The sequence below is a fragment of the Thunnus thynnus genome, chromosome 10 (genome assembly GCF_963924715.1).
Source record: "Thunnus thynnus chromosome 10, fThuThy2.1, whole genome shotgun sequence".
NCBI lineage: Eukaryota > Metazoa > Chordata > Actinopteri > Scombriformes > Scombridae > Thunnus > Thunnus thynnus.
Genome location: NC_089526.1, coordinates 12,704,248 through 12,721,885, shown reverse-complemented (window position 1 = coordinate 12,721,885; position 17,638 = coordinate 12,704,248). Strand labels below are relative to the sequence as shown.

Here is a 17,638-nt window from a genome sequence, read left to right as displayed (position 1 = left end):
CTGATAAACTTGATTTTTACATACACGTATACAGTGGCTGCAACAACAGCATCATTGTTTACATACTTGCTTATGTGCTTTGTGCATACTAGGAGGATTGAAATGTACATCCAGATCATTCGTGTATGACACCAGAATATCATCCTTAAGAACTTCCGGTCTTGCTCTGTAAACATAAACTGCGACACTTTAGGAGGTTATATTATGCTATATTGTTGCCCTTGAGATCAAGGTAGTGGCAACATCGTAAAGATTTCACCCCAGCTCATCTGGCATGCATATTTGTCACGTGAAGTGGCATGAAGACATCATATAAACGCAGGCAGTTGCAGACAAGCTCTGAGTTTCTCTTCGAAACTTGGCATTGTTGTGGTCTGCTGCTGACATTACTCTCTGTTACTGCCCCAACGGGGTGTTAATAACGCGACGTAGCCATGATGCGCACACAACACAGTTAAAAGCCAGTATATCAGGGCCTAATGGACAAGAAAGATGTACTTTAAACTATCAGCATAACTACATTTCTTGTGACTTGGTACCTTCATTGCGAAGCAAAAGAAATGAAATGTCATTGATAGTTCTGTAGCTGATTCTTTTTTTTCCATATTGGTGCTTATTGTTTATACAGCATGATACACCACATATACCAAGACATATTTTGATAGCATGCACAGCATATACGAAAAACCATACTGTTCGATTTGTTGTTAGCGTACTAACTTCTGTCAGATTTGTTCACAGCATATCCTGAAACACAATTTTTATAATGATCTTTAACTATATAGATTTGTAAAATTGTACTCTGAAAAATGCTGCAATAAATAATACTAATAATGTACTAATAATGATTGTCTGAGTGTATGTGAAAGCACTGGGGAAAATCTGCAAAAAGATAAACATCATACTAGCAAGAGACACTCAAAAGGGCCGTTATGCAGCAAAAAAATAATATACTATTTAAAATACAAAACAAACTTGGATTTTCCACATGAGAAAAGAAACCTCAGAGGGCCGGTCATGAAATGTCTCAAAAGAAATTCCAAAACTAAACGCATGACAAAACTCTATGATGAGGAAAACACTATTTTTAAAATGCATGAAAAACAATAATAGAAGGAAGATTAATTGCCATTTCAGTGTTTGAGATTACCTTTGAAATGCGCTGTTTATCTCGCTGTCTCTCCTGCATTTTATCTCCTTTTTGGATCAGAATAGATATCTGCCTCTATAGGGCAGTCATCAGTGGAAAACCTTTCTCACACATTCATTTACACCCAGGATATGCATCACTAGGACAAGGGCCACAACCAAACCTGTCTCGGTCAATTCAGTGGGAATTGGTCTATTATTTTTATGTCCGCAATTACGAGGACAGAGCAGTAACTACGACTCCAGCACAGATAACAAAGATATATTTAGGAGTAAATAATATTGACTGTACCTTTGTTTAAAGCTGGAATCAATACTTCTTAAAGCGTGTCCATTTTTCATTTAGCCGCGTCATGTCTGTGCGGAGGAGGGGCAGAGAGATGAATGGGTGGATCTTCTAATTCCCCCTGTTGCAGTTATCATAATTGTTGAACAACCACGGTTTTTAAAGATCGGGCTCGAGGAGAGGCAGGCCACACAAAGAAAGTTAATAGATTTGGAAAATTGAGATAGATTGCACAGCAGCCGTTTTTGGAATGTTCCATCGGTGTGGCAGGCAGATGGACAAATATGATCCGGGGATGTGGAGGGGGGGGGGATGCTGCAGCACACAAACACAGGGCAACAGAGAAAGCATCTCGACAAATAAAGGTGTTACTGTTTACCCTTCCTGTGTAGTGTAGTGTAGTGTAGTGTAGTGTAGTGTGTGTGTGTGTGTGTGTGTGTGTGTGTGTGTGTCTCATCGTCTGGTGGGTGATAGCCGGATACATCACAGTTTGAGGCCTACATCAGCTTTAGAGCAGATGAGTCGGCTGATGAATTCTCTCTGTAAGGCCGCATCGAAACAGCAGTAGTTCCTCTGTTGAGGCACCAGGGGGAAATGGATAGCTGTGGAAAGGATGCTTCAGGGAATAGGAGAGCTAAGGAAATGTCTGTGGCTCAGAAGTTTGGGCCATTTGTTAGAACTATGAGAAGGAATACGCCTGTGGTCAACATTGCATATAGAAATATAGATTTTTTTTGTGTAAAGCAGCATCCTACCTCCTCCTCCATCAGAGACAGTATTGTTCCATCTGATAGTGCTCCCTGTTTAAGACCTCTGACCCTGTCATTTGTCTGGTGAAGATGGCTTTTAGAACCTCTAAAGGATATTTTACAGCAGTGATTTATCCAGAGGGGCCTATATTTGTTTCCATCCGTTTTGATATCGGTCATTGTTTTCACATTTGATGCATTTAGGCTTTTCTGTGCTCCTCTGAAATCTTTCTCATATCCAATTTTCGCCTTTCCCGTGTCCAATTTTCCCTAATATTCAGATGATTATGGCATGATGCTTTCCTTCCCTCCTTTCAGCATTCGGTTCTTTTCCCGCTCCCATTTTCACCTGATTCTCTTTCACTCTCCTTCTTAGATTCTGACATATGGCTACATGATATGAATGTTTTCAATTACATTATGTTTCATCAGCGCAGATATAGATACACGACGATGGCTGAGAGTCTACTGCAAATCATCAACAAATCAAAACATAAAACTGTACATTTATTTAGCCTTCCCAAAGCCAAATGGCGAAAACATTTTCAATCTGCCCCCCTTGACAGACAGTTGGTAGTGTTTTAGGTTGCCGTCTGAGAATTGAATTACCCCATATTGAATCTTATAAAAGTCCAGTTGAGAGGATTTTCTTTTTGTGATGTAATTTGAGCTATCCAATTTTCCTTGTATTTACTGTCTATATTTTTGTCAATTTGGCAGAGGAACATATTGTGTGCTTTGGCGCTGGGTGTCACTGGTGTCGTCACGCTACAGTGGTTTTGGTGTTGGCTGGCCTCCGAGGTCAGTGTGTGGGAAGAGATGGTGGCTCTGCAGGGCTTTGCGATGGCTCTTGGCCTGTCCCTTTGGGCTCCGGCAGGCCCACATCCATTCCTCTCATTCATGAAGGGGTCAACACACGGGTCAAAACACACCGTTTGACTCCCCGCAACACACTGGTGCACGTGGGCGTAGATGAAACCACATATTTTGTGGACCTTTGGTAAGCTGCAGCTGGTAGCGGCTCTTACTTCTCTCCCTCTCAAGTCCAAATGTGCCTAAAAGCATGGCTCACACAAAGGAAAGAGAGAGAAAACGCCATTAAATTGTGTTGCATTGAGTGCTGAGAATGGGCTGCTGAGTTACACATAAAGGGATGGAAAGACGCTATTTCTTCCCTTTTAGTATCACCACACTGACAGGTTGTTCAAGAGGTAAGGAAGATTTCTCTCTCCCTCAACCACCTCTAATGCTAGCATTGAGAAACTATGTAGGTTCAGAATAACGTGTTCTCCACCAAGCCAGCTGCTATCGTGGTAAATGCTGGTCTCTTGACCACGGCCTCCCTCCTCCTCTCATCCTGCTGTAACCTCTTGCTCTCTCTGTCTCTTTAGTGGAGGGATAGAGATGTGGAAGGCGAGAGAGACTGACAGTGTGCGCTCCCCTGCTCAGTAAATATGAACTGCACCCAGCAGACAGACTCATTCATCACAGGGGAAAGAGGGGGGAAAAGGGGGTGTAGAGGCAGGGTGGAGGGATACAGAAAGGACTAAGAGAAATGTCCAAAAGACAGAGAGAGGGAGGGAGGACGAGGAGGAAGAAGAGAAGTGGGAGGAATAGGAAGCAGATGGAAAGAGGATGAGAGAAAGGAAAATGTTCTGGGTGAGATGAGTGGGAGAAAGAGATAACAGGCTGAAAAGGGGGAGAGAAGCCAGGATGATTGAAGGATAAATAAAGGATAGCGGATGTGCATGAGGAGGCGAAACCTCAAGCATGGGAGACCTGATGAAATATAGGAAGACATTTTATATCTCATTATCAAGAGATCTTGTGTTGTGATCACTGCCTTTAAGCAGCTTGTTATGAGAGTGAGATCAGTTTTGCTGCCCTACAGTCAAGCAGCTCATTCCTCACTGAGACTTGTTGCTTCTCACATTTTGACCTTGAATATGTAGTCTGTGATATGTGAGTGATCTGGAGAAGGTCGTGCTGCATCACTGCGCCCAGTTTGAGTGTAAGTGCAAGTTAGAGATGAGATGAGATTTTAAAAAATGTAATAGCTTCCTTTACTTAAATTATCATGAAATAATGTATTAATAAATACAAATACATTTTCTTCCTGTCAGCATGAAAAGACTAAAAGCATCAATGTGTTGGTCCATCTCTCAAACTTTTATCTTCCTAGTGTGTCTGTGGCTATCAGTGCCAACTCCACTGGTTCCTACTGAAGATGTAAATCCCTAAAGATGGGTTATAATATTACCTGTTTTTCAAAAAGGGTCAATCATTTCCTAAAACAGCCTGCAGTTTTAGCAAACACTACTCACACAGAAGTAAATACTACATTTGTTCGGGGACTATTTTCAGCCACTGATTCAGTGTGTTAGCAACTATTTACAGCACCAAAATGTGTATGGGATTGACTTAAAATAAACAACAGTGCTGACCGTAGCCATCGTGATGACCCAGTGCAATGGTGGGACTCATTGATATGTTTTTAATAGTTTTTAGAAAATGATGAAGGTCTATGCCAAAGAGGAATAAGATACAGCATCAATTCACTGTGATGCTTTTTGTCTTTTGGGATTTGTTGATAATAAGAAAAACATAATATTTCCAGAATCAATCTTTAATTATGTATATTTAAAAATATCAGTATAAACATAACACTATACAAGGAATTCAAGAGTAATTATGTAAACATTTTGAAACAAAATAATTTCAGCAAAACACAAGAGTTTCTCAGAAAATGAAGAGGTTTGTGTTACTTCTACAATGAAAAAATTGTTAATGTTTTAACTGTTTTCTGGGCCCTTTCAGTTTTTTTTAACCGATTTTCACAGAAAGATTCTTGATTTTTATTTTTGTTTTATTTATTTTTTTTAGGAAGCAGATTGGGTTACAGCTCCAATGTGTTATATTGGATTAAATTTCTGACTTTGAACTTCCAGTGGTAGTATTAAAAACAAAGCTCTGGCAGGCAGCAATGCACAAGATAATATTTGATTATAGAGAGACATACAGTAGTTACTGTATATTGATTATTGGCTCACTCTGAGTGGCAAGCAAATCAGTTTATCTTTTGATGCTCGGTGGAAGAGATTTGTCACAGAGATGAGCAATAATAGTGCAATTGTACGTTCTTTGAGCCACTATGTACTTTTACATAGTGTCACTCCATTTCTCTATGTACATTATATTTGGACACAAATGAAAATGATCTCTACTTGTGCCCAGTTTTGCCCCGTTAAGTACTTTGCTACAAATATGTCTTGTCATGAGTGTCCTTTACAAGTCAAGTCATCATGTACAAGTGACCCACTGATTTATTTTTACTAAAAGTCTGAATGTTCATAATACATGCCACACCAAATGCAAGTAGATAAAAAAAACAACAAAATATTCCTCTGAAATCCCAGTGTCCTGTGCCCTTTCCGGTCCATGTCCTCGATTTCCAACAACTTCCCCCTCTTCACTCCCACCAAAACCACCTCCTCTCCATCTTTTTCTACTCTGCAGAAAGACAGGAGAGAGGGAAGATGATGTGTGACAGATGCCATATTTCGACTTTCTGTCAGGGAGATTAATATTGACACAGTGTGTTTCTTACCAGGGGCTTGTTGACTGTGTGTGTTGGGCTTTGATTTCATTATCCTCTGCTCAGCCACTTTTTTCTTAAGAATCAGACAATAACAGATGTGGTGACTGAAATAGAGACACTGATATTGGAGGGGCTGAGTGAACAAGTCATATTGCCGGGTGGGTCGGCCATCAGTCCTGTTTGCTGTGGAAGTGTAAACCCCCAGAGGATACCCAGAGCACAGAGACCCTTCAGTTTTATCAACCCTTTCAATTCAACAATGGCAAGGCCCGTAAGCTGCTGTAAATATTATTGCAGTCGTCACCACACATATCCGAAAATATGCATTAGTTAGAACTCAGCAATATATTGATATAATAATGTGATAAGAGACAAGTGGTAGAAAGCAACCAAGTACATTGTCTAAGTACAATGCTAGGCTACTTGACATGATTATTTTCATTTCTTTCTATTGTAGAGTTCAGAAGCAAATATTCTTTCAACTCCACTACCTTTATTTCACAGATATAGTTACTACTTTGTGCATTAAGTCTTTAAAAACTTATTTGAGAATATCAAATATGATGCATTGCTATACAATGTATTTAAAAGTTTAATAAAAACATCTGCTAGAAATCAGATATATCTGCCTATAGACTTTTTTTTTTTACATAAACACAAATAAGCATTTTTGATCATTAAGGATCCTTTAAATTTGTTTTTTTTTTAAGTTCTTTGACTAAGATACAAACTGAGCGAGACATTTTACAGTTAAAAATAAACTTATCAGTACTCTCATGGACGAACAATGTACTGGCATCAGTGTTTCGACATTGAATGTGTCCCTGGCATAACTTAGCTGCAAATTCTTGTCAGTCAACATACACTGATACAGTTATATCTGCAAGCTAATAAGCTAATATCAGTTGATATACTGGTCTATCTCTAATATGAAATAGCTCAAATTAACTCCACCTCGACCAGGTACAACATTAAAATACTGTTTAAACATTAATGCAACAGAAATAATAATCTAATCACATGCTCAAATATATAATAGCCCTTCTGCTTTCACAATGAGTACTAAGTAAATATTTCTGATGTGGTGCAATTTTAAATGCAAGACCTCTTTTGTAATGGAGTATTTTCATAATGTGTTTGTACCTCTTTTACTTCAATAAAGTATGTGAATACTTCTTTTACCAGACTCTGTTGAATTTGGTCATTATACTTTTGACATTATTAACATTGACTTTTTGTTGTCTCAAAGGCTGCATTACAGTTAAGTGATGCAATAGTTGTAAAACACGAATTAATCTTTCGAGACTGACGTAATTCACAGGTCAGAAATATTTCCGTCTGGCCCCATGGTCCAGCTTGTGTGGTTTGGAATCAGCCAGGAAAGTGTTTGTGTCAGGTGAAGATTTACTCTTCAGTCCAGTGTTCATATGTTGTTACCTTCCTTCTTTCCTCTCCCTCTTCATTTTCTTTCCCTGTCTAATACTGTTATTGTTCTTAGAGGCCTGCTATATTACATGAGTATGTAAGAAACTCAATCAAGTTCAGTCAAATGTAACATCTTCGTTGATGTGAGCGATCTACAAGTGGCTTCATGTCTCTGGGCCAAAGCTCACCGTCCATCATCTCTAACTTGTAAGCCTCTGAGAACTTTCTGACGATTATCGAAACATTTCTGAGGTAGATACAAAAGATGGATCCTACAGCTTCCTGATTTTGTAATTTCAAAGCGTGGGGCTTGCTGTTAGTGGGAGAATAAAATCAATAGGCCTCCCTGGAGAGGTGTAGGTACAGGCTTGTAGTCCTATGATATGAGAGAGGATCTGAAACAGGAAACACAGCTGAAGGAGGAGGAAATGGGGAGGAGCAAAACAGCTTCAGCAAATAAACAAATAGAAAGCAAAGCAGGAGAGATAATGCAAGAAGGAGACAAGAGACCGATGGGGGAAACAGTTGTCGCCAGAGACTTTTATTGACTTTTTCCCCCCTCCTCTGTCCACGTGACTACCAGATAAATTCACACACAGACAGAGAGAGAGAGAGAAGGGTAGTGAGGAGAGAGAGAGAGAGAAATGAGAAAATAAATTACTCTGGAAAGATATGACGATAGGCTACACGCGGCTTTAAATCTAAAAGGGAATTCGCGACACACTCGACCAATTTGTCACTGTGCTTTTTGCCTCTTTTCATTTCTTTTTTGGTACTCCCCCCCTACTATTATTTTTCACCCCCTCAATACCCCGATGCCCCTAATTTACCCCACTTTTCCCATGTAGGCCTGTCCAATTCTTCTTCACTCCGTGTTTTCCAAATCTATTCCTCAGGATCTACACATTGTGCAGGTGTCGTGGCGTTGTCATGTGAGGATATAGGATCTCTCTTTCTTTTCTCTCCTTCTCTTTCTTTTTAACCTACCTGATCCAGTCATAAAAGGTGTTTCCCCGCACGTCCAACTCTTTATGTGTCTGTAATTTATGACAAACCCATAAATCCATCCACCTGAGCTGCTTTTTTTCCAATAGGTTTCCCTTCATCAGTAACTACAATCAGATATCAGATCTGTGCCTCCTCCTCCTCCTCCTCTTCTTTCTTCTCCTCCTCCTCCTCCTCCTCTGCAAACATGGGTCTATCAAAATCTGAGAGAAAGGAGGAAATGAGATGCATTGTAAAAAAAGAATGAGCAGGCCCACGGTAAAGGATGGCTGGAAAAGAGGTGGAAGAATGGAATGGAAAAGAGAAAAGAAAGAAAACGCAGACTTAAAGTATACCCCCCTCTCTTTTATTTAATTTAGACGCCAGGCGAAAATCGATCCTGCCATTCGATACGCAATCCGAATCAAGGCGAATTAAGCGGGCGGAAATTAACTCTGAAAATATTTTTGATGGAGTGGCTTGTAGTCTCTCGGCCAAATGGACTGCAAAGTGGAACAAATGACAGGGGCCTAGTGGTGGAGACAGCGCCGCTCCATCTTCCATTAGGCCGTAATGGGATAGGTCCAGCCCCCTAGCTCGACTCGGCTGCATTAATCAAAACAGCCGCTATATGAAGATTTATGGTTCTCCACTCCAGCGAAGCCGGAGCCGGAGCCAGTTCTCGGTGTGTATGTTTGAAGGAGGGGGTCGGGAGTCTCTCTCCCTCTCTCTCACTCTCTCTCCCTCTTCCCTCACCCTCTCTCCATCCATCCTATAGACTTTGCCCCTAGTGTGGGCCTATACACAACATGCGTGTCGCGCCTTGACGCACACACACACGCACCTTTAATCCAGAGACTGTGTAATCGCATCTTGTCATTTTTTGTCAACAGGCGTGTCAAGCCCTGATTCTTTTGTTGACTCTATAATATACCTGTAATAGCCGGTCTATATGCATATGAGCATACTTAATCAAACATTATGTTAAGTGATGTGGTGGGAAATAAAAAAAGGCTCCAGATGACCTTCAGACGGCTTAATCATAAACAAAAAGACATTTAAAAAGGCATCACATTTTCTCCCTTTTAAAGATCTGTGTTATGTATAATTACATCTCCATGTGTTTGATGCCTCATAAAGATTTAAATCGTCAATCAGCTCATCTCCAAATCACAATGATGTGCGGTTTGCCTTCCACACAACCCTGATTAGGTGTTTTGATTTGTTGTTTAGCAGTTTTTCAGTGTTTTCAGGGGCTTTCCTGAGCAACTTCTCCCCTCTGAATCTTCCTGGCTGTATGGTTTGCCCGTTGTCACCTCTTACCCATCCAACATAACAAACAGCAGACAAACAAAATGGGCATCCTCTGGCGTTCAGTAGTGAGACTTTAGATTACAGCCGGTATTGCAGCAGCTCCTCTCTCCACGGCAGCCTATTAGGAGCATATAGCCCGGTGAGCAGGCCACTGCTGTGACGAGCCAAAGGGACAGACAGGGGGAGACAGTGTGACGGAGAAGAGTGTGGCGGCTCAAGTAGATTGGAGCTGGGATCCATCCAAAAAACTTCAGCCAAGTTTTGATGAGATGAGACTGATCGGACCCACTGCTGAGAGACCCTGTTTTACTTTCTTTTTTCGCTCTCTCTCTTTCGTTGTGTGTGTGTGTGTGTGTGTTTCTGCAGGGGGGGGGATGGATGAACTCTTCCCAATAGATGGATCACACCTCTATCCATTCACACACACAATTCTCTATTACCTAACTTTCACAGCTCTTTCCTATTCTCCCCTCCCTTAACCCCTGTATCTAGTCAGTGTTTTTTTTCCCCCATTATTTGTGTCGCCTCTCTTTCTCCTCCATCTAGCTCCCTATCTTATTCCACTTCAGTCTCTATATTCCCCCATTCCCCGTCCTCTGGCCTCTAACTCTCCCATGCGGATAACCAAACCACCATGGAGACATCTCTATATCCATCTATCTATCTCTCCTTTCCTTTTGCCCTCCCTCTTTTCCCCTTTTCCTTTCTTCTCCCTCTTTTCCTCGCGAGCAAAGGGGAAGCTCGCTGCCAGTTTCAGTCTGCCAAAGGGTTTATTTAAATTAGAAACGCTTCAATCTCCTCACTCCCCCCTTCCCCTTCTCTCTCTCTCTCTCTCTCTCTCTCCCTCCCTCCCTCATTCACTTTCTACCTCTTTCTGTGGGCTGGAGTTGACTCCCACCTTTCCTCGCCGACAGCCCTCTGGGGTCCCGTCAATGCCAGGCAACTTTGTTTTGTAGATGGAAGTGGTGGAAAGTGGGGTTGGAAGGAGAGAGGAAATGAGGGAGAGGAAAAGTAGAGGTGGGAGAGTGGGAGTTGGAGAGGGGTCAGGGGAGACCTGTTAGTCAGTGTACTTTAGTTCCTTCTTCCTCTCACGGCTCATTCCACCCAGATTAGGACCTGTAAATGGCTTTAGGCTACCCAACCTGGCTTTGGATCTCCCCATCTCACAGGAATACAAGTATACTATTACCTTTTACTCTCTCATTATCACACACTCACATCTATCTTGTCCTAAAGCTCTCTGCCCTCTTGCTTTTGTTTATTTTGCTTATTATTTTCTGGAAGTACATTTTCCTCCCATTTCTGAATGGTGTTTGTCCCCTAATTATTGCCACATATCTCCTCCACTAACCAGGAAGGGTCAGTCATCACACCTAATCATCTCCTCTGTTAACAGTGACCCATCTCCCTGATAATCCTTCTATCTTCCCTCCCTAGGCTCTAATCCCCCCTCATACGCACCCCCCCTCCTTCCCCTCCTTCTAACCCATTAACACACAATTATTTTGGGGGGCCGACACGGACGCAGGGGAGGAAACGAGGTGTGGAGAACACAGAGAGACTGTCTCTCTAATGGCTGAGTGACACCAGACGAGCTCATAGATCATGGAGATTATTAATACCACTGTTAAACACCCCACTCAAGGACCGCCACCATCCGCACACACAGACACACAAAACCAAAATGCACATACACACACACACACACACACACATTCTCAGACCCCCATCATATCTTATTCCCAGCACACATCTTCATATGAGCTGTCATTCATGCTTGGTGAATTGGCATCAATTTCATTTGAGTCATTTAAACAATGCCGGGTGCTCATTACAGCGTGTGGTTGAGGGGTAGAATCAGATTTACAATTACAACTCTCATTGGCAGTGTAGGCTATTATTCACAAGGTTGTTTCCTTATGATTCGCCTCCTGCAGTATTTCTAATGACGGTAATTCCAGGTTTGATCTGATTATCGTGCATACAGTGAGGTGAGAGATTCTCTGTGACTTGCCGGTAATGACCAGGGAAATGTAGCCTTTATATGGCAGTGGGGGCCCATCTAGGGAGAGGAGATTGAAAGGCAGGGTGTGTGGGTGTGTGGGTGTGTGTGTGTGTGTGTGTGTGTGTGTGCACGTGCTTGCATCAATGACCTGTCCGTTTAACCGGTAGGGTTCTGGGGAGATGGCAGGGGGAGCCAGGAGTCCCCTGAGAGCAGGGTCTGGGGAAATCACACTCTCACTTTCACCAAACAACCTGGAGGCTGCATGGCAGCTGGCAGTAGCCAATACACACACTCCCACTCTCCATATCCTAGTTTATATGCAAAGAGACTCCTAAACACACTGGATCTGTGATGTGTTTCCCACATAAAAAATCTGAATGCAGTGAGAATCACACATCTAGCTCCTGAATGATCTGTTAGTGATGTATGATCTGTTAGTCAAATACATTAAAGAAAGGACTCGCATCTAAACAGAATGCAGAATTTCATCCATTATGATCATATTTATTGTTAGTTTTGTTGGGAGCTCTGTAAAAAAAGAAAAAAAAAAGAAGACTTTTTACATCATCCCTAACTTCCTGAATTTGAAGGTCACACTTGCAGGAGCCAATAACAAAAGCAGTTTCCAGAGGTGTAAAAGCTTACTTTAGTGTTCTACTGCTCCATTAACTGATCTCAGGTCTCCCTGTGAGCTCTGCTGGTGCCAGCTCATTGATTCCTTAACTAATCACTCTAATTAAAATGCCTTTTATTCATTCAATGGTTTACATGGCAGCCTACTTGCATTTAAGGATCAGTTGCCACACACATATATACAGAAATATCTGTCAACAATTTCAGTAGATTGCCCGCTGTGTTTGGCAAGGATTTATATTTGTATAATCATATGTATCTTTTTCAAGAAGTTACATCTCACACTTTTAATAAATCAAAAGATTACCGGATTTAGCAAGTTCAAGGCCTACAGGACATGCAGTTTATGTAGCTACCAGGCTGAGTGCTCCTTAAAATACTTTGTCACCTGAGGAAATGAGTTTCCTTTTTATGCTGCATGTTATAAATTGGTCTATTTGTCCATGAGTGATTCAAGCACAAAGAATTTACACCCTAATTATTTGAAGAAATTAGAATAGCATAGTCATTAAATAATTAAATAACGCTGCCAAAGAATTATACGTTGTCTCAAGCTGTCTTATTTTGATGGATGTCTGTTTATGACTCGTTCCGCCAAGAAATTCCTACAACATTTCTTTCCTGATAATATATCAATTTATCAGCAGAGATTTTTATGTTAATTTCCTCCCTCCCCTCATCCTCCCCCTAAAATAAAGTATCTCACTCCCAAACGATCTCGAACTAATTAAGCAAGCGTTAATTAAAAATTCGAGAGAGGATAAACGTGGTAGAATTGTTATGGAAACGTTGAAGTTAATCAAGCTTTCAAATTATTGATAACATCCTTAGAACAGTGATCGATCGGGAAGACATTAAGTGGCAAAATAAAGCAGCAGCATTCTGATTTGATGTGTGTGTGTGTGTGTGTGTGCGTAAAGCAATGTGCAAAAACAATTAGGTCCATAATACATAATATTAGTCCGCGTGACAAATAGGATATCTTTTGTGTCACTCCAAACTTGCCTGTGTGCACGTGCGAGTCCGTGGCGCGTGCGAGTGAGCGTGAGTAAGTGCACGGTGCATGTGTGTGTGTGTGTGTGTGTGTGTGTGTTGTGGGGGGGTGGGGGGGTGGGGGGTCTCTTTATCACACAAATGCCATTAATCAAATGTGTGCGTTCAAATTGCGCTGTGAACTCCAAGAGACCGAGATATTGACGTCTGTTTATATGAATATTTCCCCTCTTTGCAGGCTTTGCGCCTACTTTAAAAGCAGCGTGCTTCCCAGTGTGTTTACATGTTTCTCCCCTGCCTGCATGTCTGTTTACGCCGGTGTCAGAGCCTGTGTGGCATGTACTTACAAGGCGCTTCATCATCCCACCAGCGATAGGAGCAATTCACCCATAAAGTGGGTCTTTCGCCCATAAATAATATTCAAGTCGCTCTATTGTTAAGTGAAAAGTTGACTGGTGTTTGATTTTTTTCTTATTTTTTTTTCTTCTTCTTCTTTTCCGCGGCGACCTCGGGTTAGGACTCATACATCACGGGATGACAGCTATAGAAAGGCCCTAAATTAGCAACTAAATCGAATATTGATCAGCTATGTGCGGCCCTGCGAGTCGCCTCCTTGCCGTTTTTTCCCGAAAGAAAGGGAGAAGGGGGGTTGGGGAGGTGGGAGGGTGAAAACGAGAGATAGAGGGGGGAGGGGGGCGGTGAAAGGTGCCTCTCTCTCTCTCTCTCCCTCCCTCTCTCTCTCTCTCCCTCTCCCTCTCTCTCTATCTCTCTCTCTCTCACCTCTTTCTCCTCTCTTTCTTTCTCTCTCTGAGTTTAAGTGTTTGTGTGTATGTTATTGTCAATTGCATTGGACTCAAAATAAAAACGGTCTTAAAATTGGATGCTTATTTTAATGTATGCAGTTTTTTACATTTATAAGCAAATGAGGCAAATCTCTGTATGTCTCGCGGGGGTAACCAAACTCCAGATCCGTTCATTTTTATGCTTTAGCTGTCCATCTCTCTAGGTTACATCCCTCATATCTGCAGTTCCCCCCAAGTATTGCTCCTTATTGTTTACATAAAGTTCAAATGAAGTCCCTCATTACCCGCTCGCCTATTGGCTCCTGTTATGGATCATTGGCTGTGTTGGCGCTGTTGCATCGACTTCCCCCTTATCCCTGCTGCTGGGACGAGTGGGAGGTCGGCGGCGCGCACATGCTCTCGCAGCGGGGACGCGTTTGATGAAACGATCAAGAGAGCTCTCTCTCTCCCGGGAAGCGTTGTGTGTCCGGGGCGGCGATGAACCAAGCCCAAGGCCGGGGGGGAGTGGGTGGTCAAGGTTGCGCCGGGTCAGTGAGATTAGCCCTGGCGTGCTCTATAACAAAGGACCAGATCGTCAGGTGCCGCCAAGTCTGGATCAAAGTATCGGGTGTAGGACAAGTGGGGCGTAAGACAGGGATGAGCTGCGGATTACAGCGGGCTAATTGGAAAGGATGCTTTCAGTCCATTAATGGGTGCTCAAATATACGGCCTGCTTCTCTTAGATGTTGTTGTTTCCTCGTTTTTGAGCAAGACCTTACATTCAGCTATAGGCTACTTTTAAGGTGGTATAAGTAACAACACCATCCTCTGTAACAAGTAAAAGTATTATCAGCAAAATACACTTGAAGTGTCAAACGTGAGCACTCATTATGTAGGATGCCCCTATTCAGAGTGTATATTATTACATTATTATTACATATAATATTATTACCTCAGTGGTGTATTAATATGTAAGCAGCATTTTAACGTTTTAATTTGTCAGAGTGGAGCTTATTTTAACTACTTTATATACTTTTGGGTAGTTTAATCTGTAACAATCATCATCATATTTTATAAGATAATATGTTTTGTCACAAAAAAACTAAAAGTGACTAGTATCCATAGCTGTCAAATAAATGTAGATAAAGGTGCAATAATTACCTCTGAAATGATAGAGTATGATAAAATAGAAAATACAGTACTTGAGTAAATATATTTGCCTACTTTCCACTGTTTCGAGGCAAAAAGATAGCTGGGTCAAAACTTGTCTAAAAAGTGATTTGTGAACATTTCTTACTAAGTTTCCAGAAAAGGTTAACATTATCAGCTTAACAAAATAACTAGATCTCATTGTACTATACAATATATTATCCCATTGTATACACCTAACTGTAACCGAATTTGGGAGCATCACAAAAAATCAGCACAAGCTTGGATGAGGCCTACAAAATGTACCTGAACTGATACTTCAGCACTGATCATCGCACAGTGTCCCATGATGTGTGTGCTTCGCTGTCCAGGGTGCTGAACTGTCCAGAGCTGATGTGGGCGCTTGTTCGCTGTCCAAGGTGCTGAAACCACCGTGACTGGCACACTTTTCATGTTTAATCAATCAAAAGCTTACAAAACTCCCTCTGCTCCCATTTTCATGTCTTTATATGCCTTCTTAAGTTCGATGTACTTAACGCATCACCAGTTTAGCCAGTTTTAGGCTAAGTCAATAAAATACCCGATAAACGCCCATCTGTAATCAAGCTAACGGAAAGCCACAACTCATCCTGACGGGGTCGCATAGCAACCACATCGTTTAGCTTGAGGCTTCCCATGCTTTGTCATATCAAGACCCCCCCCCCCCCCCCCCTTCAAATAAGCACGTATTCCCATTTGACAAGTTTGTCACCAAGTCTCAGAGGATATTTGTGGCATAATACACTTTATATAACTGTTTATGCTGCTCAAGAGAGTAAATAATCATCAAAATAACCATCGGCATTGCGATAGTACTTTTTCATTGTAATAACATGGAGTTTTAGAGCTGTACTGCTTGACTGCGTGACAGTATAATTATATTGAACTATATTATAAAGACTCCTAATTGAGCAGGGAGACAGAGAGCTACAGAGAGAGGCAGATGAAGTTTGTCGGGGAGACAGCGCGCACCCCTCCCTCCTTCACGCGCCTCACGGGCTACTAGCAGCTCTTCAGAAATCCGCTCGAGGACATTCCGGGAACCATCTGTTTCCGGCAGAGCACCGGGCGTGGGGCATGCAGGAAGCTAAGCTCACAAATTTGCGAGGAAAGGTGGTTGTCTGCCAATGCGCTTGTTGTGAAATATCTCCCTCCCCCTCCGCTTGAATTCCTATCTGTCGTGTCGTACACCTAAAAGAAGAAATGAAGTGTTGCAGAACATAACGGAACTCCAACCTAATGAGTCTGCATAAGTAGAGATTGTCAAATGAGTGTACTTTGGGAGATAGGTTTGGGAAACTGGTTGTGGTACAGTTTACTATATATGATTACCCGTTCACAGTACCACAATCAACTGTTTGTTAGGGTTAGTCCACGCAAACACATAACAGGTGTTCTTGTTCTCCCTCTCTCTCTCTTTCTCTCTCTCTGTGTGTGTGTGTGTGTGTGTGTGTGTGTGTGTGTGTGTGTGTGTGTGTGATAGAAAGAGAATGAAGGGATGTAGTGTGGAGGTAAACTGGCAGAGAGACAAACCAATCTCCACCTCTCTGATGAAAAGTGCCTTGGGCATCTGCAGCACAGACTGCAATACTATACTGTGGAGAGGATATGATCTTTCCATCTTTCTGCTCTTATCACTTTAGTTGTGATCTAATTTAAATGAGACAAATTCGTCCTAGTGTCCTGCTCCTAGTTTTAGCCTATTTTAAACAAATTCATTTAAACCTGCAGTGCGGGACTTTTAAATAACCATCAGTTGCATTCGAGCCCTTGCCAAACGACCTCACACAATGCTGATTAAGCCTATCACCATCAGATAAATCTCTGTATTTCACCTTATACACAGTTTTAAAATCTGGTGTCTGGTATGACATTCCCGCGCTGGCGCACCGATGGTGCCAAAGGCCACCAAAGATAAGTATCCCAGAATGCATTTTGCACCAACCGCGTGATGGCGGAAATTAAGTTGTTGTAATTTTTGCTGTAGGACTGTTAATATGTCACTTTTAGATTCCCAGTATGTGGTTAGTTTATCCAAATGAAGCCTATTTGGAAATTTGCTCTGAGTTTTCGGAGCTGTGATGAGACCAGCTGGTCGGCTTACGTCCTAAAGCATGTGTCTACAGTGTTTTTGTAATTACTCTCACTGCCAGAGGGAGGAGACAAAAATTTCGCACCGCAGGTTTAAGGTCAAAACTTTAACCAGACATTGGTTTAAAGCAAGAGTATTGTAAATAGCACAGTGACACTGTTGGTGGATTTGGGGAAGAAAAATGACGAGATCCCCACTTGTTCCCGGTATAAGGGGTGTGTTTTCTCCTTCCCCTGCAAACTGGAGATGACAAGCCTGCAGATGAATCACCTGAGACCAAAGGAACCTGCAGACACCTCACAGTGAGTGGAAAGTGTTAACAGGATCATAGCCTGAGGCCAAGGAAAGAGATCTCTATTCTATGAGCTCATGTTTGAACAGGACATCATCTCTCTCCTTTGTATTCAACGTGGTTTTCCCTACAGTATTTTATGTATATG

At 41.9% G+C, this 17,638-nt stretch overlaps 1 protein-coding gene across 8 annotated transcripts in view; it reads left to right on the top strand.

Moving 5' to 3' along the window:
- Positions 1-17,638, top strand: part of erfl1 (Ets2 repressor factor like 1) — a 94,795-nt gene that overhangs the window by 6,734 nt on the left and 70,423 nt on the right. Inside the window, exon 1 of one of the 8 annotated variants that reach the window (XM_067601029.1) lies at positions 16,571-17,500. The exons of the other annotated variants lie outside the window; for them this stretch is intronic. The gene's annotated coding sequence lies outside the window, so the exon portion shown is untranslated. Of the gene's footprint in view, positions 1-16,570; positions 17,501-17,638 lie in introns of those variants that run through there. 8 annotated transcript variants of the gene reach the window in all.